This window comes from Camelus dromedarius, chromosome 16, assembly GCF_036321535.1.
Source record: "Camelus dromedarius isolate mCamDro1 chromosome 16, mCamDro1.pat, whole genome shotgun sequence".
NCBI classification, from domain to species: Eukaryota; Metazoa; Chordata; class Mammalia; order Artiodactyla; family Camelidae; genus Camelus; species Camelus dromedarius.
In genome coordinates, this window is record NC_087451.1 from 45,315,161 (window position 1) to 45,339,936 (window position 24,776).

The window sequence follows — 24,776 nt, forward strand, 5'->3', positions numbered from 1 at the left end:
TCCTGCTGCCTCTCTTGTAGTAGGAGCCAGGACCACCTTCCATCTCTGCTTTCCTATCCGTGTGGCAAAGGCAAAGGACCCTTCTGTGCTCAGCCTCCCATTGCGGGGTTTCAAGTTGCCTAAGATCAGGACACGGCTATCTGCCAGGTTATCTGCCCAGATAAACATTTATTGTTTACAGGAACGTGTTTCAGCTGCTCTGGCTGATCCCACTGGTGAGATCTTCTAGTTTCTTGAGGTTTTAAGCCAGTATGTGGGGCTGACGTCCAGACAGAGAACTGCTGGAGCTGGAGAGGTTCTCTCTCTGTGACTGGCCACTTCTGACTTAGCTTAGCCATTGCCCCCTCCCCACCCAGTGCCAGAGCCAGATTTATATCTCTCAGTTCCCAGCCCTGCCTTCTGGGTATTGAAACTGCCTCTCCATTTTCAACATTTCTAGCCTTTCAAACTTGAGGATTTATGTAAGAGCCAGCATTATGACATAAACAACTGAAGGCTTCCTTTAGGTGGCAAAACCAGCATTCTGACACTTAACTCTGTTTTTCTTAATAACTAGTGAGACAGCCATTTACTGAAGGCAACAGGGATAAAGACAGATTTTCTTTTTTTAATACAAACAGCCATGTCGACTGCATCCAAATGTACACTGTCTTATTTTCTAGTGTTATAATTGATTTCCAACATTTTACTACACTGCAAAGTTGTACAATGAGCTCGCTTATCCTCAGCATCTAGATTCTGTCCATTTTCATCTAACTGTACTTACTTTGTCATGTGTCTGTCCATGCATCTCCATCCATCATCAGTTTCTTTTTTTTTTTAAATATATTTTTATTGGACTATAGTCAGTTTGCAATGTTGTTCCAATTTCTGGTGTACAGCACAGTACTTCAGTCATATAGGAGCATACGTATATTCATTTCATACTCTTTTTAACCATAAGTTACTACAAGATATTAAATATAGTTCCCTGTGCTATACAGTATAAACTTGTTGTTTATCTATTTTATATATAGTAGTCAGTATCTGCAAATCTTGAACTCCTGATTTATCCCCTTCCACCCTCTTCCCCCTCAGTAACCATAAGTTTGTTTTCTATGTCTGCAAGTCTGTTTCTGTTTTGTAAATAAGGTTGTCTTTTTTTTTTCTTTTTTTAGATTCCACATATAAGTGATAATCATATGGTATTTTTCTTTCTCTTTTTTCTTTTTTTATCAGTTTCTTTTTGATCTGTGTCATCAATTCACTTTCTCTTAATCCTTCTGCATGCATATATATCATTAACTAAAGTTCAGTATTTGTTCATGGCTTTTTCATTTGAGGTAAAATTTACATACAATGATATAGACAAATATTAAGTGTCCCTTTGCTAGCTTCTGGCAAATACATGGACCTATGTAACCCAAAACCTATCAAAATATAGAATCTCATTATTATGCTCTCTTATCTCCACTTTTACTCCCAGAGGCAATCTCTGGGGAACATCATGGATTAGATTTGCATTTTTCAGAACTTCATAAAAATGGAACCTTATAGCATATACTCTTTTGAGTAAGGCTTCTTTCATTTAGCATAAAGTTTTTGAGATTCCTCCATGTTGTCACATTTATCAGCAGTTTATTCTTTTTTATTGCTGAGTAGTGTTCCATTTTATGAATATGTCATAGTTTATCCATTCTTTAATTGATTGATTGATGGCTATTTCCAGTTTGGTGCTATTATGAATAAAGTTGCTATGAATAGTTATACACAGATCTTTTTGTGAACATGTGTTTTCTCTTGGATAAATGTCTAGGATTGGAACTGCTGAGTCACATGGGTAGATGTATGCTTTTTACTGGAGACTGTTAGACCTTTTTCCAAAGGTGATTGTGCCATATTACACTCCAGCAGTGCATAAGAGTTCCGGTTGCTCCACATCCTCATTCGGGAAAGGGGAATGGTATATGGTCTGGGTTTTAATTTGCATTTCCCTGATGACTAATATAGAATTTATATACTTTTCCTTGTCCTTACTAACCATCTGTATATCTTCTTTGTGAAGGATCTGTCTTAGATCTTTTGTCCATTTTCTTTAATTGACTTGTTTGTTTTCTTGTTACTGAGTTAAAAGATTTCTTTATGTATTCTGTATACAAGTACTTTGTCAGATATATATGTTTTGTGAATGTTTTCACTCAATCCATGGCTTGCCTGCTTATTTTCTTAACAGTGTCTTGTTGAACAGAAGTTTTTACTTTTGATGAAATCTAATTTATCGTGTTTTTCTTTTATGGCTATTACTTTTTGAGAGCTTGAAAACTCAAGTCATATACACTCTCCCCCATCCCTGCACAATAGTTTATCCTATTAACATTTTGTATTAGTGTAGCTCATTTGTTAAAGCTGATGAGCAAATATTGATACATTGTTATCAACTGAAGTCCATAGTTTACATTAGGGTTCACTCTTTGTGTTGTATGTTCTGTGGGTTTTGACAAATCTATAATGATATTATTCACCATTATAGTATCATACAACATAGTTTCACTGCCCTAAAAATAACCCTGTGCTCCACCTATTCATCCTTCCCTTCATCTCCTCTAGCCTCTGGCAACCACTGATCTTACTACTGTCTCTATAGTTTTGCCTTTTTCCAGAGTGTCATATAGTTGGAATCATACAACCTTCAGAATCATTGGTAGTCTTTTCAGATTGGCTTCTTTCACTTGGTATACACTTAAGGTTGTTTTGTGCCTTAATAGCTTCTTTTCATTCCTGAGTAATATTCCATTGAATAGATGTACCACAGTTTCTTTATCCATTCACCTGTTGAACATCTTGATTGCTTCCAAGTTTTGGCAATTATGAATAAAGCCGCTATAAACATTTTTGTGTGGACATAAGTTTTCAACTCGTTTAGGTAGATAAAAGTTCCTGGTGCTCCACAGCCTCACTAGCATTTGGTATTTTCTGTATTCTGGATTTTAGCCATTCTGATAGGTATGTAGTGTATCTAATTATCATTTTAATTTGCAGTTTTTAATGGCTTAGGATGTTGAGCATCTTTCTATATGTTTGACATCTGTACACTTAGTCTAGTGAGGTGTCTGTTCAGATCTTTTGCCCGTTTTTTAATTGGGTTGTTTTCTTATTGTTAAGTTTTAAGAGTCACTGATTGATTTTTTAAATGTTTAAACAAGCTTGCATTACTTGAATAAACCCTCTTTGCTGCATTGGATTTGCAAGTATTTTGGTAAAGATCTTTGTGTCTGTGTTCACGAGGAATATTTATAATGTTGTTGTTATATCTTGTCAGGTTCTGGCATTAGAGTTATGCTGACCTCATTAAATGACTTGGAAAGTTCAACTTCCTTCTCCTCCTCCATTTTTTGAAAGAGTTTATGTAATATTGGTGTTAAATCTAAGTTGTCAAACTTATTGGCATAAAATGGTTCATAATAATGTCTTACTATCATTTTGATGTCTGTAGGATCTGTGTGTAGTGACATACAGATTATTTAGAAGTCTGGGGTTTAATTTCCAAATATTTTGGATTTTCCTGGATGTCTTATTGTTATTGATTCCTAATTTAATTCCATTGTGATCAGAGAGCATACTCGGCATTATTTCAGTCCTTTTAAATTTATTGAGACATGTTTTATGGCTTCGCACATATCTATCTTGAAGAACATGCTGTTATGTAAAATGAAAAGAATGTATCTTGTATGGTGGGTGTAGTTTTTATAGGTATCAGTTAGGTCAAGGTGGTTGATAGTGTTGAGATCCTCTGTGTCTTTGCTTATATTTTATGTAGTTGCTCTATTAATTTCTGAGAGAGGAGTGTTAAAATCTCCAAGTATGATTGTGGGTTTTATGTTCTTCCCTTTAATTTGTCCATTTTTATTTCCTATATTTTGAAGCTCTGTTACTAGGCACATACACCATTATGATTGTTACATCTTCCTGATGAATTGACCGTTTTATTATTGTGAAAATGTCCCTCTTTCATCTCTTGCAATGCCCTGAAACCAGTTTTTTTCTGATATTTAATATAATCACTCCAGCTTTCTAATATTTATTATTTGCATGGTGTATCTTTTCCCATCCATTTGCTTGTAACCAGTCTGTGTCTTTATATATAAAATGTGTCTCTTATTGACAGCATATATTTGAGTCTTACTTTTTAATACATGCTGATAATCTCCTCCTTTTAAAGTGGAGTATTAACATTTAAGGTAATTATCTCTGTGGCTGATTTAGGTTTACAATTTTGTTACTTGTTTTCTGGTTGTCCCTTCTGATTTTTTTCTTCCTTTTGTACCTCTTATACCTACTTTCCTGACTTCTTTTAGATTATTTGATTTTTTTTTTTTAGAATTCCATTTTAACTTATTTATTGGTATTTTAGCTGTTTCTGTTTACAGTTTTTGAGTGGTGGCTCTGTATATTATACATCCTTAACTTTTCAGACTAGATAGTTACTGTTGTACCAGTTCACATAAAATGTGGAAACCTTGCAACCATACAGTTCCAGTTACGCATTGCTCTGTCTTTTATTATTATGGTTATTATATGGTATGTATTGTATACTATAACATACATGTGTATATTATATACTGTATATATTATAAGCCCCACATGACATTGTTACAAAGTTGTTTTTGTTTTTTTGCTTCAAAGACATGCAAATTTTATCCCTACTAACTTAATATTAGCAAACATTTTAAATAATGCTAAATCCCTGTGCTGATAAGGCTGTGTGTGTGTGTTAAAATATACGTAACATAAAATTTACCATTTTATCTGTTTTTATTTTGTTGCACGTGCTTTTGGTGTCATATGCAAGAAATCATTGCCAAGTCATAAAGATTTTCTCCTGTTTTATTCTAAGAATTTTATAGTTTTAGCTTTCTTTTAAAACATTTTTTATTGATTTATAATCATTTTACAATGTTGTGTCAAATTCCAGTGTAGAGCACAATTTTTCAGTTATACATGAACATATATATATTCATTGTCACATTTTTTTCTCTGTGAGTTACCATAAGATCTTGTGTTTATTTCCCTGTGCTATACAGTATAATCTTGTTTATCTATTCTACAGTTTTGAAATCCCGTCTATCCCTTCCCACCCTCCTCCCCCTTGGCAACCACAAGTTTGTATTTTATGTCTATGAGTCTATTTCTGTTTTGTATTTATGCTTTGTTTTTTTGTTTTTGTTTTTGTTTTTTAGATTCCACATATGAGCGACCTCATATGGTATTTTTCTTTCTCTTTCTGGCTTACTTCATTTAGAATGACATTCTCCAGGAGCATCCATGTTGCTGCAAATGGTGTTATGTTGTCAGTTTTTATGGCTGAATAGTATTCCATTGTATAAATATACCACATCTTCTTTATCCAGTCATCCGTTGATGGACATTTAGGCTGTTTCCATGACTTGGCTATCGTAAATAGTGATGCTATGGACATTGGGGTGCAGGTGTCATCCTGAAGTAGGGTTCCTTCTGGATATATGCCCAGGAGTGGGATTCCTGGGTCCTATAGTAAGTCTATTCCTAGTCTTTTGAGGAATCTCCATACTGTTTTCCATAGTGGCTGCACCAAACTGCATTCCCACTAGCAGTATAGGAGGGTTCCCCTTTCTCCACAGCCTCTCCAGCATTTGTCATTTGTGGATTTTTAAATGATGGCCATCCTGACTGGTGTGAGGTGATAAGTTTTAGCTTTTAAGTTTAGGTCTTTTACCGATGTTGGGTTAATTTTTATGTATGGTGTTAGGTAAGGAACCAACTTCATTCTTTAGAATGTTGATATCCAGTTTGTAAAATGTTATAATTTTTGCTATAAACATATCTATATATCTTTTTTAATTTAAGAGAGTAGAAAAACTGTTGTTTGTATTTACCCAGATATTTACATTTTCTTTTAGCTTGAAGAGCTTTTGGCTTTTCTTCTAGGGCAAATTTGCTATAAATTCTGAGTATTCTTTTATTGGAAAATGTCTTTATTTCACTTCCTTCTTTAAAGATGTTGTCACTGGATGTAGAAAATTTTCAGTAATTTGAATATGTTCATCCATTGTCTTATGGCCTGTACAGTTTCTGATAAGACATCAACACTTGTTAAATTGTTGTTCTCTATATATGATCTTTATATGTGATGGGTCATTTTTCTCTGCTTTGTAGATTTTCTCTACCTAGTTTTCAGCAGTTTGGCTGTGATATGTCTAGACATGATTCTCTTTGTATTTATCCTGCTTTGGGGCTCACTATGTTCTTGAATCTGTAAAATGTTTTCTACTAAATCTGGGTAACTTTCAGACATGTTACTGAAGTTATTTTTTTCTGCTCCAGTCTCTCTCTTCTTCTGGGATTCAGTTACACATACATTAGGCCTTTTGCCATTGTCTCCCAAATCTCAGAGGCTTTATTAATTTTTTTCTTTTTCTTTTTCTCTTTAGATTGGATGATTTCTGTTGTTCTGACTTCAAATTTACTCACTTCTTTGTTGTCTCCATTTCCTTTAAGCCCATCCAGTGACTTTCTTATTTCTGATATTGGATCATTGGGTTGTTTTGTTTCAGTTCTAAAATTTCCATTTGGTTCTTCTTCATAGCTTCTGTTTCTCTGCTGAGATTTCCTATCTTTTCATTTATTTCAATGTTTTTCCTTTATCTCATTGAACAGCATGATGGTAACTTTTTCAGTAATTTTACTGTTAATCCTAACAACTGTGTCGTTTCAGAGTTGGTCTCTGTTTACTATCTTTTCTCGAATAGGTCACATTTTCCTGTTTCTTTGTATATTGAGCAATTTTTTATTTTATCCTGGAATTATGAATGTCATATGGATTTTGTTTTATTCCTCCAGAGAGGATTGATGCTTTAGTGTATGAGGCAGTTCAGTTGACTGAACTCAAACTGTAGGAGGTCAGACATCCATTCTGTTTGTCTGCTTTTTTGGTTTGTTTTTACATTTAATCTACACATGCATGGTTCAGAGGTCAGCCAGAAATTCGAGTATTGTGTATACACAGAATATGGGGCTTCCTCTCTCTGGCTACCCTCTTTATGAGATTTCCTCCCTTGCTTTTTAGCAGCTGTGATTGTACCGAACTTTGTCCTTTGTTTCTGCAGGCTACTAAAGACTAGATTTTTCAGCACAGTTTTAGCTGTGCTGTATGGGGCCATAAACTGTGGCCTGCCCTCAACCTGTAGATTGGGAGGAGGGGAGAAAGTTGACTGCCCCAGTTCCTTCTTCTGAGTGTCAATACCTCTCACAAATCTGCCTGCTTTAGTTCACTCTCTAGTGCCTTCGGATATTTGTTTTGTAATCTTGCCCAGAATTTATCATTGTTATTCACAGGAAATTTGATCCAGTAGGAACTTATTTAGTCACGTTGGAAGCAGAACTCCTGCACTGGCTGACTTAGAAATTTGTCCACATGTATATTAGTGCTATTTCTACCACTTAGAGTTTTGGAACCTCTGCTTTCTGGAATCCATGGCACATTCTTTTGAATATCTTTAAGGATGGCGAATCTTCAGACTTCAAGTCTTGCATCAGTTTGTTTGTTTTTTTTAAATTTAAATAGCCAGAACAACACTTGGAATCAAGAATGGTAGATATTTTTTGCAGTAAATGATAAATATAGTGAGCAAGTTGAGTTACTCCTTTTTAAGGTCAAAAATAAAGTGGGTCTTTGAAATAATGAGAATTACTACTACAGTTAATAAACTCATTTTTTAAATGTTTAAAAGAGAAATTTTCAGGTACTTTTGAGCATTGCCTTTGCCATTTGTATATCTTCTTAGGGAGTTAACGGCTAACATCCTTTGCCCCCCTCCCCCCCTTTTCTTTTTGGAATAGTTTTCACTTATTTTTTTTTGGAAAAGGGCTTTCTAAGAAGGGTTGGAACCCTTTTCCAATCATTTATATTAAAAATACTTTATACAGTTTGTCCCTTACCTTTCATTATTTATGAGATTTTTCTCAAATGTAAGTGATTTAAAATCTTGTGTAGCCAGATGTTTCCATTTTTTTCCTTTATGAAATTTGTTTTTATGCTTAGAAAAATCTTCCTAACCTCAAACCAAGTGAATAATCATGTTTTCTTCTCATTATTTCACTTTTTGAAAAATTATTATTATTAAAATTATTATCTGGAATTTATTTTCCTGAATTATGTGAGATAGAGATCTAACTTAATTTTTCAAAATGGTTTATAAAATAGCATCATTTATTAAATAATTTATTTTGTCCCTAGTTAACTAAAAGTTGAGCTTCATCATATGATTGATAGATAGATAAATGCTATGCTAAAATCTATGTAGAGAGATACAGATGCATACTAGCATCTGGTTTTTTTTTTCTATTCTTGAAACATAACTTTACTGTTTTAGTTACCTTAGCTTTGTAATATGTTTTAATACTAGTGATGTGAGTTTACACACATTTCTTTAATGTATTTTTTGTAGTATACCTTTGGCTTTTCCTACCTACTTATGCTTTATGCAAACTTCAGAATAATTTTAAATACTTTTAACTCCCCCTGCAAAATCCTCATGGTATTTTTTTTTTAATTGAGATGTAATTAACATGTTAACATTAGTTTCAGGTGTACAGTATGATTAGTTATGTGGATATAATGCAAAGTAATCGCAACAATAAGTCTAGTTAACATCCATCACCACACATAGTTAAAAATTTCTTTTTCTTGTGATGATACTTTTAAGATTTACTCTCTTAGCAACTTTCAAATATACAGTAAAAGATACGGAACACATCACAAATTTGCTGGTTATCCTTGTACAGGAGCTATGTTAATCTTCTCTGTATTGTTCCAGTTTTAGTATATGTACTGCCAAAAACGAGCACTCCTCATGGTGTTTGATTGGAATTACATTCACTTTAAAAATTTTTCAAAGATTTTGAACATTGGTATAAGTTTTCTTTATTTATTTATTCTTATTTTCTTATTAGAACAAAGTATTCTCTAAATATCAATTATTTTTGTGTCTCCCACAATTTTTCATTAATTTTCTTGCTATAGTGAATGGGATTTTTTTCCATTATATCTTCTAAATAGTACTTGGGAAGAGCTAACTTATTTATATCCAGCTGTCACATTAAATTCTCTTATTAATTCTGTGTTTTTAGCTAGTCACTTTGGATTTTCTAAGTATATTCACTTCAAATAATGACAGTGTTACCTCTTTTTCAAAAGTTATATGTCTTTTTTCTGATTTCTCATTGCCTTGACATCTCCCACCACTCTCATGTTCACTTACTCCTTACTGGCCAAACTGCCCTACTTATTCTTTAGTTATATGAAACAACTCATGCCTCTGGGCCTTTGCACTTCTGTTGCATTCATCATTATCCTACAGTGTATTTACTTTCTAATGTCCTTCAAATTCCTGTTCAGGAGCCAGCCTTATCAGAAAATTTTTTACCAGTAATCTATAAAAATGAACAATCTATCCCAGACACTCTCTGTCCCATTACTGGACTTTATTTTTCTTCTTAACACTTACCATCACCTACCTGACAACTGATTTTGTTTTGTTTTTGCTTTGCTTATTTATTGTCCCCAACTAGAATGTAAAACTTTGATTTTATTCACTGTATTACTCCCCAGTGCTTAGAACAGTGCCTAGAGAATGGATCCTTCCCTGTACCACTGATAAGCATTTATTGGCTGAATAAGTAAGTGAATTGAAGGAACTTATTATCTATAAGGCATCTCAGACTATAGAAGTTTTGGAAAGAAAAACACTGACACCTCCTTTTTCTGTTTCTTCTTTTATTGTGTATCTTTTCAGAATTTTTAGTTCTAATGTCAAATTTTTAGGCAGGATTATTGACATATAACATAAATATATACAGTAAATAGTCCACCAATGTGTTTAGTTGGATGAGTTTTGACAAAAATATACAGTAGTATAATATCACCACAATCAGGATGTGAAACCTTTTCATCACTTTTTGTGTCAACTTTCTTGACTTATAATATCCAAAAAATCATCCATTTCTCTGAAATCTTCACATTTTTAAAATCTCTTCACTAATTAAAAATTAAGGATACATTATTTTATCTGCTTTCCATTTCTAATTATATTTCTATGTTATCTGATTTTTTTCTTTAATTTGTTAGCAGTAGTTATTTCTTAGTTTTCGAAGACTAGCTCTTATATTTATTGTCTTCTAATTCATTAATTTTTATTTTAATGTTTATTTTCTTCCTTTTATTTTTCTTGGACTTGTTTTGTTTTTCTACATGTGTTGATCTTTTATGTTCATTTGTTTTTTATTAGTTTACTTAAAGGCTTTATGGCTTTGAATATGCCATTACTCATACTTTGGCCACATTCTGATTCGTTTAGATGTGTACTGTTCTAATGATCATTTTCTAAGTAGACTTTGATTAACATTTTTATTTTTTCTTTTTGATTCTGAAGTTACTTAGGAGAGTTTCGTTTTTTGGATTTCTTGAACTACGTCATTTAATTTCTGTGTTGCGGTATTTTTAAATTTAATTTATTGAGGTAAAATTCATACAACATATAAAATTAACCATTTGAAGGGAACAATTCAGTGACATTTAGAATATTCACAATGTGTGCAACCAGCATCTCCATACTTACTGCATCTTAATTCCCATTGTTTATCTTTACTTTTTAAAATACAGTACTTTATTTTTCTCTAATTATCAAGTAGAAGAATTAAATAGGATATAACTTTCTGTCATTTTAGTTAGGATTATGTTCAGCTGCAAGAAACAGAAAATCCCCAAATGATGGTAACTTAAATAAAATAGAAATAGATTTCTGTCTCAAGTGGAGGAAGCCCAGAGGTTTTCTGGTTTGGCACTCCGTGGTGTCATGGACTGAGGTTTTTTTATTTTGTTGCTCTGCTATACTTGGTTTTCATTTCCAAGGACGCTCAGAGTCTAAGATGGCTATTGGAATGCTAGCCACTTCATCTGTATGCAAGCCTGTGGGAAGTAGAAACAGTTTTTAAAAAGGAATGGCAATTTTTAAAAATCTTTAAAAGACACCTCTTTCTTTAAGCACCTTTCCTGGGAATTCATACACACTTCTGCCTACATTCTGTTAGCCAGAACTAGAGTCACATGGCCAAACCTAGCTTCAGCGTAGACTGGGAAATATTTTTATTCTAGGTAGATCATATGCACAGCTAAAAATCAAGAGTTCTGTTACAAGGGAAGAGAAGAGCAGATAATGGGAAACAATTAGTGGTTTCTGCCACACCTCCCCAGAAGTACATGCACCACCTCCTGTGCCACTCCTTACCACTCCTCCATTTCCTAGTTTTTATATGTATCAATGAGATTTTAGATAGTAGTGGGTATTTATTAAAGACTTACAGTGGGCCAGTGTTTAACCTGCCCAGCAACTTTACCTGGAGGTTAGTACTGTCATTATCTCTATCTTATAGATGAAGAAAATGAGACCCAGAAAGATTAAACTTTTTAACCTACCACTCCTCCATTTCCTAGTTTTTATATGTATCAATGAGATTTTAGATAGTAGTGGGTATTTATTAAAGACTTACAGTGGGCCAGTGTTTAACCTGCCCAGCAACTTTACCTGGAGGTTAGTACTGTCATTATCTCTATCTTATAGATGAAGAAAATGAGACCCGGAAAGATTAAACTTTTTACCTAAGCTCATATATCCAGTAATTCAAACCCATGCTGTAGTATCCAGATTAACCACTATATACTCCCAACCCTGTTATCATTAAATGTTTTTACAGTGTATATACATTATGTATACATTGTGTATCTTTCCTCTGATGACTACTTTTTGACATTTGCATTATATCAGAATCCTATTAACATCACTTAAATAGAATTAAATGTCTTTTACTCTTTTTGCTTTATGCCATTTGTTTTTTAATACAGTTTTATCTATTTTATGTTCCTGGGTTTTATTTGTTTGTTTTTTGTTGTTGTTTTGGGGTTTTTTTGTTGTTGTTTTTACTTTTTACTGTTGAAACTTTCAAACATAAAAGAAAAGTAAAGAGAATAGTATAAATGAATCACTGTGTAACTGAAGCAGTTATCAACATTTTGCCAATATTTTTTTCAATCATTATCTTTGTCTCCCTGCCAAATTTTGTTCTTGGAGGTTTTAAATCATATTCCATTCATCTTAACTGAAAATACTTCAGTAGATACCTCTAACTGGTAAGGCTTTTTTCCCTAGCATAACCTCCAAAACGTTATACATATCAAATTTAATAATCTGTTAATATCATATAGTCCATTTTCAGATTCTCCAGATTATCTCAAAAACGTCATTTCACAATGGGTTTGTCAGAATTAAAATATAAGCAAGCTCCATACTTTGTGTTTGGTTGATATGTCTCTTAAGGGTCTTTTAATGTATAACAGTTTCCCCACCTCCCCTTTTTAAAATGCCGTTTATTTGTTGAAGATGTTCTTGATTTTTTCTTTTAAACAATGCTTTTGATTTTTCTTTTTACTGATATCTTGTTATACTGGGATACATATTTAAGTAATATTTTTTCTGAAGGAAAAGTGTTTCTTATCTTTCTGAGTCTTAGTTTATCTGAGAATGCCTTTCTTTTGCCCTTCTACATGATGGGGCAGTTTTGGGGCAGAAAAGTCTGAGGCCATTCAGATCTGTGTGTGGGTTTTTGTTGTTGCTGTTGTTGTTTTTGTTTGACTGTTTTAATGCTTACAGGATTATTTTTTCTCATTATCCTTGGAAATTAAAGACTGAACCTGGGTCAGGGATGGCGAATGTCTGATAGGTGTACTTTCATTCTGTGCCAAAGACAGCATTGCTACTTGATCACAACACCCCTTCTCATTGAATACAAATGAAGCCTCAGGCTCATTGAAAAAAATAAAAATAAAACAAATCCTTCAAAACCCGTTTTTGGGGAGGCCATCTCTAATGAAAGTGTCTCTTATTATTAAGTTTCTTAGCATGTCCTTTGAATAGTCAGGCTTTAAATCTCTCTTTTACTCAGGAAAGTTTCCTTGTCCTTCCCCCCCCCCCCTTTCCTTTCTCATGTTTTAAAAATTATTACTCTTGTCCTATCAGTCTTTATCTCTCTGGAATAGCTTTTAAAGATTAGGGTTCTCGCTCCACATGTCTATACCCCCCATCCCCATTATTTTCATGCCTGTTTGTCCTTCTGTGTTGTAGAAGAGGCTCAACCAAGTCATCCATCTCACTAATTCAGTTTTCTGTTACTGTTTTCTGTTGCTTACAGCCTTATGCAGTTTTTCCTGATCATTTTTGATATGACTGCCTAATCTGGATTGAAATGAAGTTTACTACGTGGTGGGGTGTTTTTGTTTTCATTCTGCTTTTCTACTTTTCTTTTTTACTGAAGTTTAACCTTCTTAAAGTAATGTGCACTACTTTTTTTTAAGTTGAAGTACAGTCAATTACAGTGTGCCAGTTTCTGGTGTATAGCACAGTGTCCCAGTCATTAATATGTACTACTTTTAAGTTTAAACTCAGTACATTTTTACATATGGTTATGTTCATGCTAACTGCCACCCAGATCAAGATACAAAATATTTCTCGCACCCCAGCCGGCTCCTTTATATGCCCTCATTAATACTCTCCCTCACACAGGTAACAGTTTTTCTGACCTCGTTCACTACCAGTTAGTTTTGCCTGTTTTTGAACTGCATGTAAATGGAATCATATGCTACATACCCTTTGTATCTGGCTTCTTTTATTCAATACAATCTATGAGAGATTTATTCATGTTGTTATATGTAAGAGTAGTTCATTCTTCATGATTGCTGTGTAGTATTTTGTTGTATAAATATAGCACTTTTTTTTTTAACTATTGATGGAAGTTTTTTTCTTTTACCAGTCTTGTCTGTTACGAATAAAGCTTCCAATGGGTTTTTTATATATGTCTTTTGGTGGACATATGCTCTAATTCTCTTTGATATATACCTAGGAATGGGATTGTTAGGTCATAAGGTAGATATATGTTTAACTTCAGTAAACACTGCCAAATGGATTTCTAAGGTAGTTGTGCCAGTATACATGACCATCTGCAATATGTGAGAACTTCAGTTGTTCCACATCTTTGCCAACTGTTGGTTTTAATTTTGGTTTTGGTTTTCATTGTAGTCACTCTGGTGGGTGTGTAGAAGTATCTCATTGTGATTTTGATTTGCATTTCGTTGGTGAATAATGTTGAGTACCTTTTCTTCTGCTTTTGGTCACTTGGATATCCTCTTCTGTGGAATGCCTTTTCCTGACTTGTGTCTATTTTTCCCTTGGGTAGCTTATCTCTTTCTTACTGATTTATAGAATAATTTTTTTTTAATATTCTGAGTATATGTCCTGTGCTAGGTATACATGTATGTATTGAAAATATCTTCTCTCAGTCTTAGCTCATGTGTTCACTTTTAATGGTGTCTTTTGATGAACACAAGTTCGTAATTTTAATGAAGTCACATTTATCATTTTTTTACTTTAATGGTTAGTGCTTTTTGTGTCCTATATTAAGAAATATTTGCCTACTCCAAGATCATGAAAATACTCTGTTTTTTCTTCTAGAAGTTATATTATTTTACCTTTCACAGTTAAGTCTGTAGTCCATCTCAAATTAGGTTTTGTTTATGGCATGAAGTACAGGCAAGGTCAGTTTTTTTCCATACAGATATCCCATTGATTGAGCACCATGTATTGAAAGATCAGCTTTCCCCACTGATCTGCAGTGATGTCTTGTTGTAAGCCAAGTGCTTATATATGTTTGGGTCTATTTCTAGACTTTCTGTTCTGCTCAAATGGTCTGTTTATCTGTCCTTGTGGCATTATTGTTGAGTACTAAATTAAAGTTTCCAAAATTTTCACACTGTTTCAGAGAGCTAGTTTATTTTTTCCTTAGATCAGTATCCTTCTGATCAGTTTAATACCTCTTCATATGTTAGGTGATTTTTTATTTCCATCTTTTTTTGGGCAGTCTATACTTTTTCATATTGAGATCTTAGCTGAGTGTCTGTTAAGATTTTCAGGTGCAGATAAAAGGAAAAGAGGGACATTTGATTTACACTGCTGGCCTTAAACTCTCCTAAAGGAGTGTAGAAAGGAAGCTGAATCTAGAGATAGTCATGGCAAGGAGCTCAACCCTCTGTTTGCTGTAGTAGACAACCTAGTGTTCTTATTCTGGGGTTTCTTGTCTCTTTATGAAGCCAGCCTCAGCTTTGTCTTCCTCCTGCCTCATGTGGCCACCCACCCCAGTTGTAAGCCAGCAGCTGCTAAGTTTCTTATGATACCTTGGTAGGATCCAGGTGTGCCCTTCCACATGTGCCAGAATCCACCTTGGGTTTTGGCCTTATTGCTCCAGGAGAAGGGCATCACTGGGCTGCTGCTGCTGGGGTCTCATTACATACTCATCAGGCAGGCAGAGGGGGTTGGACATCAGTTGTTCTTTTCCTCATTCCAGTCCCATCTGCAGTTTGTCTAGAAGAAAATTCTTCGTAGTTTCTGGTATGTGATTGCCTAGTACTGATACATGCTTGCTTTCTCTTTCCTTCCTTCCTTCCTTCCTTCCTTCCTTCCTTCCTTCCTTCCTTCCTTTCTTTCTTTCTTTCTTTCTTTCTTTCTTTCTTTCTTTCTTTCTTTCTTTCTTTCTTTCTTTCTTTCTTTCTTTTTCAGTCATTTCAGTGGAAAACTGAAAGGGTGGACAAAATAGCTAAAAGCATGTACTTAACTCCATTGTAATTACAAATCAGTGCTAGTTTTTTTTTTTTTTTAATGCATTTCTAGCCTTCCAAGTTGAATACTTCGAAAGTCGTTATTCATTTTTCTAAGGTGAACGTTGGTCTTTCTGTGTTGGGTCTCAGCTTTGCAGCTTGGTATCTCCCCACCCCAACAGCCTGAGGTAGCCCAGTAGACTGTAGCCCAAAAGCCCTGTAAGCTGCACTGAGGAGGATGAAGACAATGACAGATACCTAGAATGAGGTAGGAGGGATTGTTTGGAAACTCATGAGTTACAGACCATCTGCTTGTATGCCTTTATTTGATAAAAATGCTGCATGGCTTTCTTGCCAGCTGGATAAGAAAAACTGACCCTGGGATTTGGGATGACCCAAAATTTTGTGCTCTGGTGGAGCCAGAGCCCTTTCCCAAGCCAGCTTGTTGAAGACCCAGCTGGGGAGCAGGGACTGTTTCCTACATTCTTTGTAACTCTAGTGCTGCCTCTCAGGAACTGGTAAGTAAATAAGCGTACACATTTAGAAGTTTGGGACTCTTTACACCTGGCTTTTTTTGGGTCTGTTTTGCTTTCTAAGGTAGCTAAAGTGTGTAGATTTTCTGAGTTTTATTCTTTATTCTCTGATGGAAAAAGCACAGAAGTTTTTACATTTTTACATTGTAATTCAAATATAAGAACTTGGAACAGATCCTCCGGTAATATTTTTTGAAGAGGAAAGAAGTAGTAGGAGATTTAACTAGGAAGACCCTAAGCTTCAGTTGTAAAGATAGCTCCTTTCTCCAAGAATTAGACCCAGTCAGGGTTCAGACCTACTTATACGGAATGGGAGGGGATAAGTCACTAAAGACCTTGGCATTTCTATAAGAAATTTAAATAACAGGCAGACATATAGAGATTCGTAAATATGTTCTTGGTGCCAGCTAAACCACAGAGAAGATACTGCATTTGTGGCCCAGGGAAGTTAAATATTTGTGGTCAACTTAAAATTCAACATAAAACTCTCATCTGTGATGGAAGCTGTCCAGAAACTGCATGGAAGGCGTGCAGGCTACATACACTCTCAAAGGCCTCTCCTTTCACCCGGCTGGGCTAGAAGAGCCCATTCCCCTTCCTTCACACTGTGTGGCTAGCAGGCCCTTGTTAGGAGAGAAGGGGTTCCCTGGCATTCTGGTTACCTACCAAGAAGGTACCCAGAAGGTAAGGCTCTCTCTACTCTGTAGCTCACTCTTCACATCTGATCAGATGGCATTTTTTATGTCCATCTCAGATTAAACAGCAGTACTCTCCCCAAACCTGTTACGCTCTGTCCCTCTTATCCTACTTTATTTTTTCCTAGTACTTCCCACTACTTGTCCTGTATTATTTGCCTGTTTCTCAATCTCACAAGAATGTTAAGCTTCATGACAACAGGAACATCATTTTATTGCCTGCTGTATCCCTCATGTCTGAAATAAACCCAACCACGCATAGCAGATGCTTAATAAATATTTATTGATTGAGTCCAGTAGAATACTTTAAAATGTTTCAGGGACTACAGTCTAAGGAGTAAAGAGTAATTATACCGTGCCGCCTGGAATAGGGCACCGTCACATGGCAGAACCTCAGACTGTGAGATCAGCCTGAATATCCTGAACCTCAAATATCCTACTGTTCTAGTTATCTACATATGGTCCCTGACAGGGAGACTGGCACATGCAGACAGTGCCTAAGCCTTCAGATGTCCAAGGCACCTCTTCCTGTAACACCTGGGTTACATGTAGAGATGGAATTTACATAGTTTAATTTTCACATTAGAAAGTGTTGTAGTGTTTGTTTCTGGCCTTCAGATTTGTTGAAGACCCTCCTGATGTTGATTGTTCTGATGTGACAGCATGCAGACTGGAGCACATACGTGTACTTTTCACATTCTTTTCTGATCTGTAAATGCATCCTCATTGCCCAGACTGTTGTCCTGTGAGGCCCTGCCTGATGGAGGGTCTGTTGTTGCTGACCATTCCCAGGCCTGTTGGACGTGATAGTGACTGATGGACTTGACTAGTTTTTCTCCTGTCTGCTTTTCTTTGCTGGCTCTTGCAGTCATCCCAACACAGGAATTCTGTTGCAACAAACATGGTCAGTTTTCTGGATCTGTTCCAGAACCTTACTATTGATGATCTTTAGCATTTGATATAAAATGCGCTTCACAAATGATGTTGATGATCTCTAAGATATGCGGTTAAGTTTTTTTTTAATGATAATGTATATCACCGTATATATAAATATATTTATAAAAGGTATCGGTCCATAGTTAATCATATATGGCAGTATATGCATAAATACCTCTGTGGGCCACACCAGAAACTGACAATAGGGCTGGGAAACAGGTTATAGAAACCTGAGGCGGGAAGATTTTGTTTCTAAAAATTCAGCCTTTCTAGCTGTTTGTTTGTTTGTTTGTTTGTTTGTATCCCCAGCTCTCCTATACAGAAACTTACTGATGCTTCTTAATGCTCATTGGGTTACACTTATAAGCTCCTGAAACACAAAAATTAGGTCCTTTTAATCCCTGGCACAGTCCCCTGAACAAAATAGTTTCTTGTATGTTTGTTTGTTTTTTATCACATGCCTCGTGTTTAATCTCGGTTTGGCCTGGTGCTTGAAGCCCAGGTGCCACCACGACTTCAGTGTCTCCTCAAAGAGGTGCTCTCATTGAACTTCTTTTCTACTTTGTCAGCAGCAGAAATGGCTTTAGTCTCAATAAAAGAATTCAGTGACAGGATTCAGTTTTAGCTCTATGTTGTCAATTTTTTTTTAAAGTTTGAGCTGTATATAGGTTTCCATAGTGCAGACTGGTACAGAAATTCTGTCCGTCTTATCAGTGTGAAGCACTGAAGCTATACTGAGTAGTTTTAAATTGTTTGTATGTCTTTCTACATGTGTGCTTCAGAAGTAGAGTAAACAGCATTCAGAGTTGCTGGCTTGCTGTCCCTAAGCCTGTTCTTAGTTTAATGACTTGGAAAGATTTTGGTAAAGAATCAGAAATATACTCTAGCAGCAGCTTTGGTCTCTTTTTCAAATCCTGTGAGGATATACTTAGTGCACAGGCTTGGTGATCAGGAATGGATCAGATGAGATGCCATCAATGCTAATGCCATTTTGCCAGAACGACCTGCAGAAAAACCTAGTTAAAAGTCATAGTCTTCATTCTACTCTGTTCTAGTCACAAGAAAACTCCATATAAGTTATTTATTCTGTCTGGGCTTGAATTTACTCTTGGTTAAATGCGGATGAGAGTAGTCCCTTCCTAAGATTTCAGTAAAGATGACATGCGATATCATAAGTGAAAATGCCTAGATTTTAAAAATAAGCCTCTCTCAGTTATGTTCTTCTTAGTGAGTGGAGGGAGCAGTTAAGAAAACTCCAAAAAACAAATAACCAGGTACCATCCAGTCCTGCACCAGATTCCTGTATAGCTTCCTGCAGATCACCCTGCAGTTTCTGTTGCTGTTTTCTATGAATCATAAGGATTCCCTCAGATCCTCCACCATCTCCCTTTTCTACCCTTTCAGCTCTTGCCAAAAACTGTTAGACTTACATTTTAGACTAAGATGCAGGCAGCAAGAAATTAGACAGAATGCAGGTAGTTTTTTAGAAGGCGAAGCAGGTGTGCTTACAGTTATATTATCCCAAGATTCTCCTATAATGGACACTCGCAAGTGAGGATTTGCGAGCCCTTGAAGGAGAATAACAAAACTCCACTTTGGAAATAAGATCATGCTGTTCTGGGCAATCCAGCACTTCCCAGGCTGGTCTCCTTTCAGCACCATTTCTTTCTGCAGTCCCACCGTCCTCTCAGCCCTGGCACATAGTCCAACGAACATGCCACCTGCCTTCTCTCTCTCTCTGGCCCCATCCTTTGGCTGCTCGGTTTATTTTTTCCACATCCTCACCCTCTTCCAGTTCCAAGCTAAATAACCCTCACAGATGGCTTGTTCCATCAAAGCTGTTTAAGAACACAGGACAGTGAACTGGGGTCCAGAAGGAGCTGCCAAAGCCGGAGGCCGCCTTCCTACGGAGCCCCAAGACAGCTTTGTCATCAGCTCCCTAGAAGTCCACGGACAGTGAGCAGAAAGGCTGGCAGGTTGGGTGGTGGAATGTCTCTTTAACACTATAATCCTCTAGCAGCTAGCAACTAGTTCTCACTTAGATTTACAAGTCAGAACCTGGAGCCGGATACATTGCATACTCCATTTTCCACAGGAGACAGAGCACTCTGTAGTTGGCATTTCTCCTCCACTTTTTTACAGCATGGAAACCCAACAGGAAATGGCAGTCCCATTTGTGTTTTGGACAGTGGTTTGAGTCCTTACTGAACCTCTTTGTGAACTCCTGGAGAGGTCTAGATCCCTGCTCTGCCTGACCTGAAGGGCAGTATTCCCAGCTGTCAGCACATCTTTGGGAAGAGGGTGAACTTCAGACACCTATTAGAAGTCCTGCAGATGAGAGAAGACCCAGAGTTTCACTCTTTTTTTACTGTCAGCAAGGACATGTAAGTTTCCTGTCTGCCTTGTCATCAGCTTTGGAGCACTTTTCTCCTGCACTTCCGCATGTATGCAGTGGTCTGTAAGCTTTTGCCCCCAGTCGTTATCCTAGCACCCTCCTTCCCTCTGTCATAATCAGATGGGTCTGGGTAATTTTGTCCTCGTGACAAGATGGCCTTTTCCTTGTCCTCACAGTTATTCCTGTGGGATTCAAGACCTCTCTGGTCATGGTCTCCCTCCCTTTCCCTTCTTTCTCCCTCTGCCCTGCAGCCTTTATAAGTAGATTCCTCTGAGGTCACTGAGGAAGGGTGGTATGTGCCATTTGCTGCTGTATGAGTCTCTTTTCCCTCAGTAAGTGGAGTTCCCTTGAGAGACCCCCTCCCTTCTTTCATTAAAAGCCATGTTGGCGGCTTACCTGCTTGAACGTGGTATAGCGGGGCAGGGAACAACGGCGTGTGTGGAGTGGTCTGGCCAGACAGAGGGAAGTTAACTCTTAGCCGGAGAGAGCAGACAGTTGTAGATGCTTCCCCTGGAAAGAGCAGAAAAGAAGGAAAGAGAAAATTCTGTGGCAGGGAAGTACTCCCTAAGAACTCAGTCAGAAATCAGCATCTCCTCCCCCAGCCTGGTCTTTCTACCAAGAAGGAAACTACTGTTCTTTCTCTTCTCTCCCTTTCATATGTCGCTCCAAGATCAGGGGTTGCCAGATGAACAGTACACCCAGTTGCTTGCACTTAAAAGTTTCTTGGATTGATGGATTTGTGGAGCCTTTGGGTGCCAGATGGAAGGAGGGAGCTTTGATTTCCTTTGTCTTGCTCCCATGCTCTCTTACGGACTTTTCTCCTTACTGTCCATCCAGAGTCCAAGACTGTGTAGTGCAGAGAACTTTCTGGGGAAACTCATGCGTAGGTCTTAACTTGGCATCCGGTAGTGACTAGTTACCCATATTCATTCAGGTCATCAGCTGACCATCTGAGATCTTACCCATGCTGTGTCCAGGGAAATGAACATGATGATAAAACTCCTTTTAAGGCAGACACTCTGAAAAGTTTTTAATTTCAGTATCTCTGTTCTTGCCTGTAGCTTAGCCAAGCACCCATTTGGTTCACGTGCATGTAAGTACAAATTCATCAAAACTATTTATTTTGTCCTGGGGGCAGGCCTTTGGGCTGCTGCTGAGCCTGGGGGTATGTCCTTTAGTGAAAAGGACTTGAAGTAGGTCCCGTAGGTCCCTTTCTCCAGAAGTACCATTACTTCCCAAGAGGCTACGATGAGTAATGCACTGAGCACAGGCTTTGGAGTAAGACAAAGCTGGGTTCAAATCCCGGCTTTACCACTTACTGGATGTGTTTTGTCTGAGCTTCAGTTTCTTCTTTCTCTTTCTATCTCATAGGATCACTATGATAATCAAATGAAATAACATAAGCAACTGTCAGCCACCACTCCATCTCCACCACAGCTTTCCCAGTGAAATGGGATATTGCAGCTACTGAGAAGCTGTGGCCCATGAAAACTACAGAAGTAAAATGCTGACTCACTCTCCTTGCCACTACCCTGACCCTCCTCAGTGGGCTGCTTGCATGCTCATGAGCTTTTGCTTCTAGAATGTGCCCTGCTCTGAGTTTGTTCAGTTTTCTTTTTCACTTGTGAGAACTTGTTTCATGATCAGCACCCAAGGGCTTTAGAATGTCTGGATGGTGGTTCTCCTAGAAGGCAGGCCTGTTTCCTCTGTGTGCCTCCAGAGGCGTTGCTGGCAGACTGATCTCCAGAGATCACTCCTTATGTTTTTGCACCTTGGTGTTTCTTAAGAGGCCCTTCCTGGCTTCAGATCTGGTGAGAAGAATTAGCCAGAAAGCATGTCCTCAGCCTCCTACAGGGCACACAGGTTTGGCTTCTACCGTCCAAGTGGCCCGGGAGGAGCTACAAGGTGTCAGAGATGGCCATGGGAAAGAAACGGCTCACAGAAAGAGCACAGTGCGTGAGCCAGCAGCTTCCACCGCCTGCTGGAGCAGGCTCAGTGAGGCCGCTGACAAGAGACTTCAGAACACTAAACAGGTGATTAAAACATCAGTATAAGTCTTTCCAAACCTCACAGAAAGCCAGAAACTTAGTTTGGACACCAACAGAAATTTTCCGCTCTGGAGCTTTATAAACTGGTCTGCTGTTTCTTCCTCTGCTCTTTGGCCAGAGGGGATCTCTTTGCTAATGATTCCATAAAACCCTCCAAGTCTTCCTGAGTGGCTTATCATATGAGAAGAACGTATACCACCTTTTTCCATCAGGATTTATCTCCAGCCTCTCACTATTAGTTCAAATTCTGAATCTTCAGCCCTTCCTTCCAAAAAGGCCAAGCCCAGCTCTCGGCACTGTCCCCTGTGACAGAGCTTATTAGCTCCAGCATCAAGGTCAGTGGCCGAACCGTCCTTCCTCTCCTCCTTTCCAAGAGGACTGCTCAGAGCCATAGAAACCTTTAAAGATGGAAAGAGACCTTCAGAATCATCTGCATTTTGCAAACAAGTTTCAGTAACTTGCCCAAGATCACACAGGAGAGCATGAAGTGAACCTTCCCTCCAGACCCTGCTTTCCCCAAACCCATGGCATGTCAGCTGCCCCAGAGAAGTGCACCAAGCCCAGAAAGAGTTCAGTCTTTACAAGATCAGCAGCAAAAGGCTGCCGCCTTTGAATTTCTGTAGTTGATCAGCTCTTTTCCTGTGTGGAGATCATGAGAGTATCTGCCCAGAGCACAGGCAGATGCTCTGGACTCATGGAGCGCTAAGGGCAGCTGAAACACTGATTAAGAGCAGAGGCACTTTCCAGCTCCTCCGCTTACCAGCTGCCTGACCTTGAGCAATTTACTTAACTTCTCTGTGCCTTGATTTCCTCATCTGTAAACTTGAGATAGTGACAGCACCTACCTCATGGGACTGATGTGGCGATTAGATGAGGTGTGGCACATGTAAGCCCTTGGCCCAGGGCCTGGCCCGGAGTGGCCGCTCCCTGGGTGTTGGCTGGGGCTGTGAGGGTAGTGAGGCACGCGGTGGGTTTTGTTGTTGTGCCTCGGAGGCCCTGGTGGTGCTATCACAGGAAGTGGCTCTGGTGAGGTGGCAAGAACATTGGCCTAGGAAGTCAGTGCATCTGGCTTCAAATCTCATTTAACTTACTCGAGTTTCCGTTTTTTCATCTCTGTTACCATTATCCGAATGTAATGGTAACTGCTTCATGCTGAGGTGCTGAGGATTTCTAGATTGCAAAATTGCCATGAAAAAGTGTAACGCATTTTTTGGTACCGTAGCTAAAGTAGAGTTGCATTTGAAGAGTGGACTAAACTTGAGACCACCTTCACTTAGTCTTCCAGCCTTAAACGCAGCGATTCTCCTACTTCAGTGTTCTTAAGTACCTGGAACACTGGCTTAAAGTACACATTCTGAGGCCCTATCCCCAGAAATACTAACTTATTTAATCTAATTGGTGTCCAAGAATCTGCCTTTTTAACAGGCTCACTGTGTGATTCTGATGCAGGTGGTTTTTTAAATGCTTTTTAGTGCCCAGAGGTGAAGAAAAGGGAACTGATATTTATTGAACTTCTTCTATGTGCCAGGCATTTGCCTTACTTACACCTTATCAAACTATAAATAGACTTAAGTTAGTTAACTTTAGTTAGCAAAGCTTGTCTCATCTTCAGCCATAAGGTGTGGGCCACACTTGAGACTCAGGGCTCTAGATGTTGGACCTGAAAATGCAACTTAGAGTGGCCTCTTAGCTCAGCCCTAATCTCAGAGAATTTCTCTTTACCATGTTTTTAATATGCTGTGGAGATTCTTGAGATATGGGCGCAATTTTTCCTCAGAGCATGACATCAGTACTTTGAGGAGCATGAGTCTCACCTCTTGCTGAGCTGTGTTATACCTTGCCCTGGGGCAACAGCCTGTAGTCAAGACAAAGCAGGACATGCCCAGAGCTTGGCTTCTTGTGTGGTATCTTATTTCAAACCAGAAACTCTGTAGGCAGCCTGTCAGAAGAGAACACCTGCCCCTTTTTGAGCCTTGAGCCTCCATGGGGAGCACCGCCCAAAGCAGAAAGGAGCATCTCTGAGTCTGTCCAGGATGCTGGTGCTGCACAACACACGGAGCACGAGTCATGGTACACGGTGTGGCTGGTGCCCCCTCCATGATCACAACATCCTCCAGAATTGTCCTAAGGTCCTAAGGCTGTCGTCAGCCTCCCATGGTCAGTCATCCACGTTGTCCAAGTACCAATAGTGTATATGAAATGCTGCAGATCGATTTTTCTTTAAATACACACACACACACAGATTACAGTGCCTGCCCTCAGGAGTCTTAGGAGAGACAACAGGACAAATTACTGGGAGAAAGATATTGCGAAGCATAAACCAGTCAACAGATCAGATTTATGGATGTTATGAACTTGAGAGTCCATTCTCAAGAATACATTCTCAGATGACAAATGAAGGATCCTAAGAGAACTTGGTAGGCTACAATGAAAGAAGTAAATAATTAGATGAAATCA

General features: G+C 37.8%; 1 protein-coding gene, 1 long non-coding RNA gene and 1 other non-coding gene across 6 annotated transcripts in view; 1 reads left to right on the top strand and 2 right to left on the bottom strand.

Moving 5' to 3' along the window:
• Positions 1–24,776, top strand: part of SMG6 (SMG6 nonsense mediated mRNA decay factor) — a 191,540-nt gene that overhangs the window by 134,914 nt on the left and 31,850 nt on the right. The window lies entirely within an intron of this gene.
• Positions 8,755–8,862, bottom strand: LOC116158062 (U6 spliceosomal RNA). Its single transcript, XR_004142287.1, has one exon. It is a non-coding gene; the product is annotated as a U6 spliceosomal RNA (small nuclear RNA).
• Positions 10,720–23,258, bottom strand: LOC135323256 (uncharacterized). Its single transcript, XR_010384612.1, has 3 exons — positions 23,165–23,258; positions 20,668–20,781; positions 10,720–10,981 (listed from the first exon to the last, which is right to left on the bottom strand). It is a non-coding gene; the product is annotated as an uncharacterized LOC135323256 (long non-coding RNA).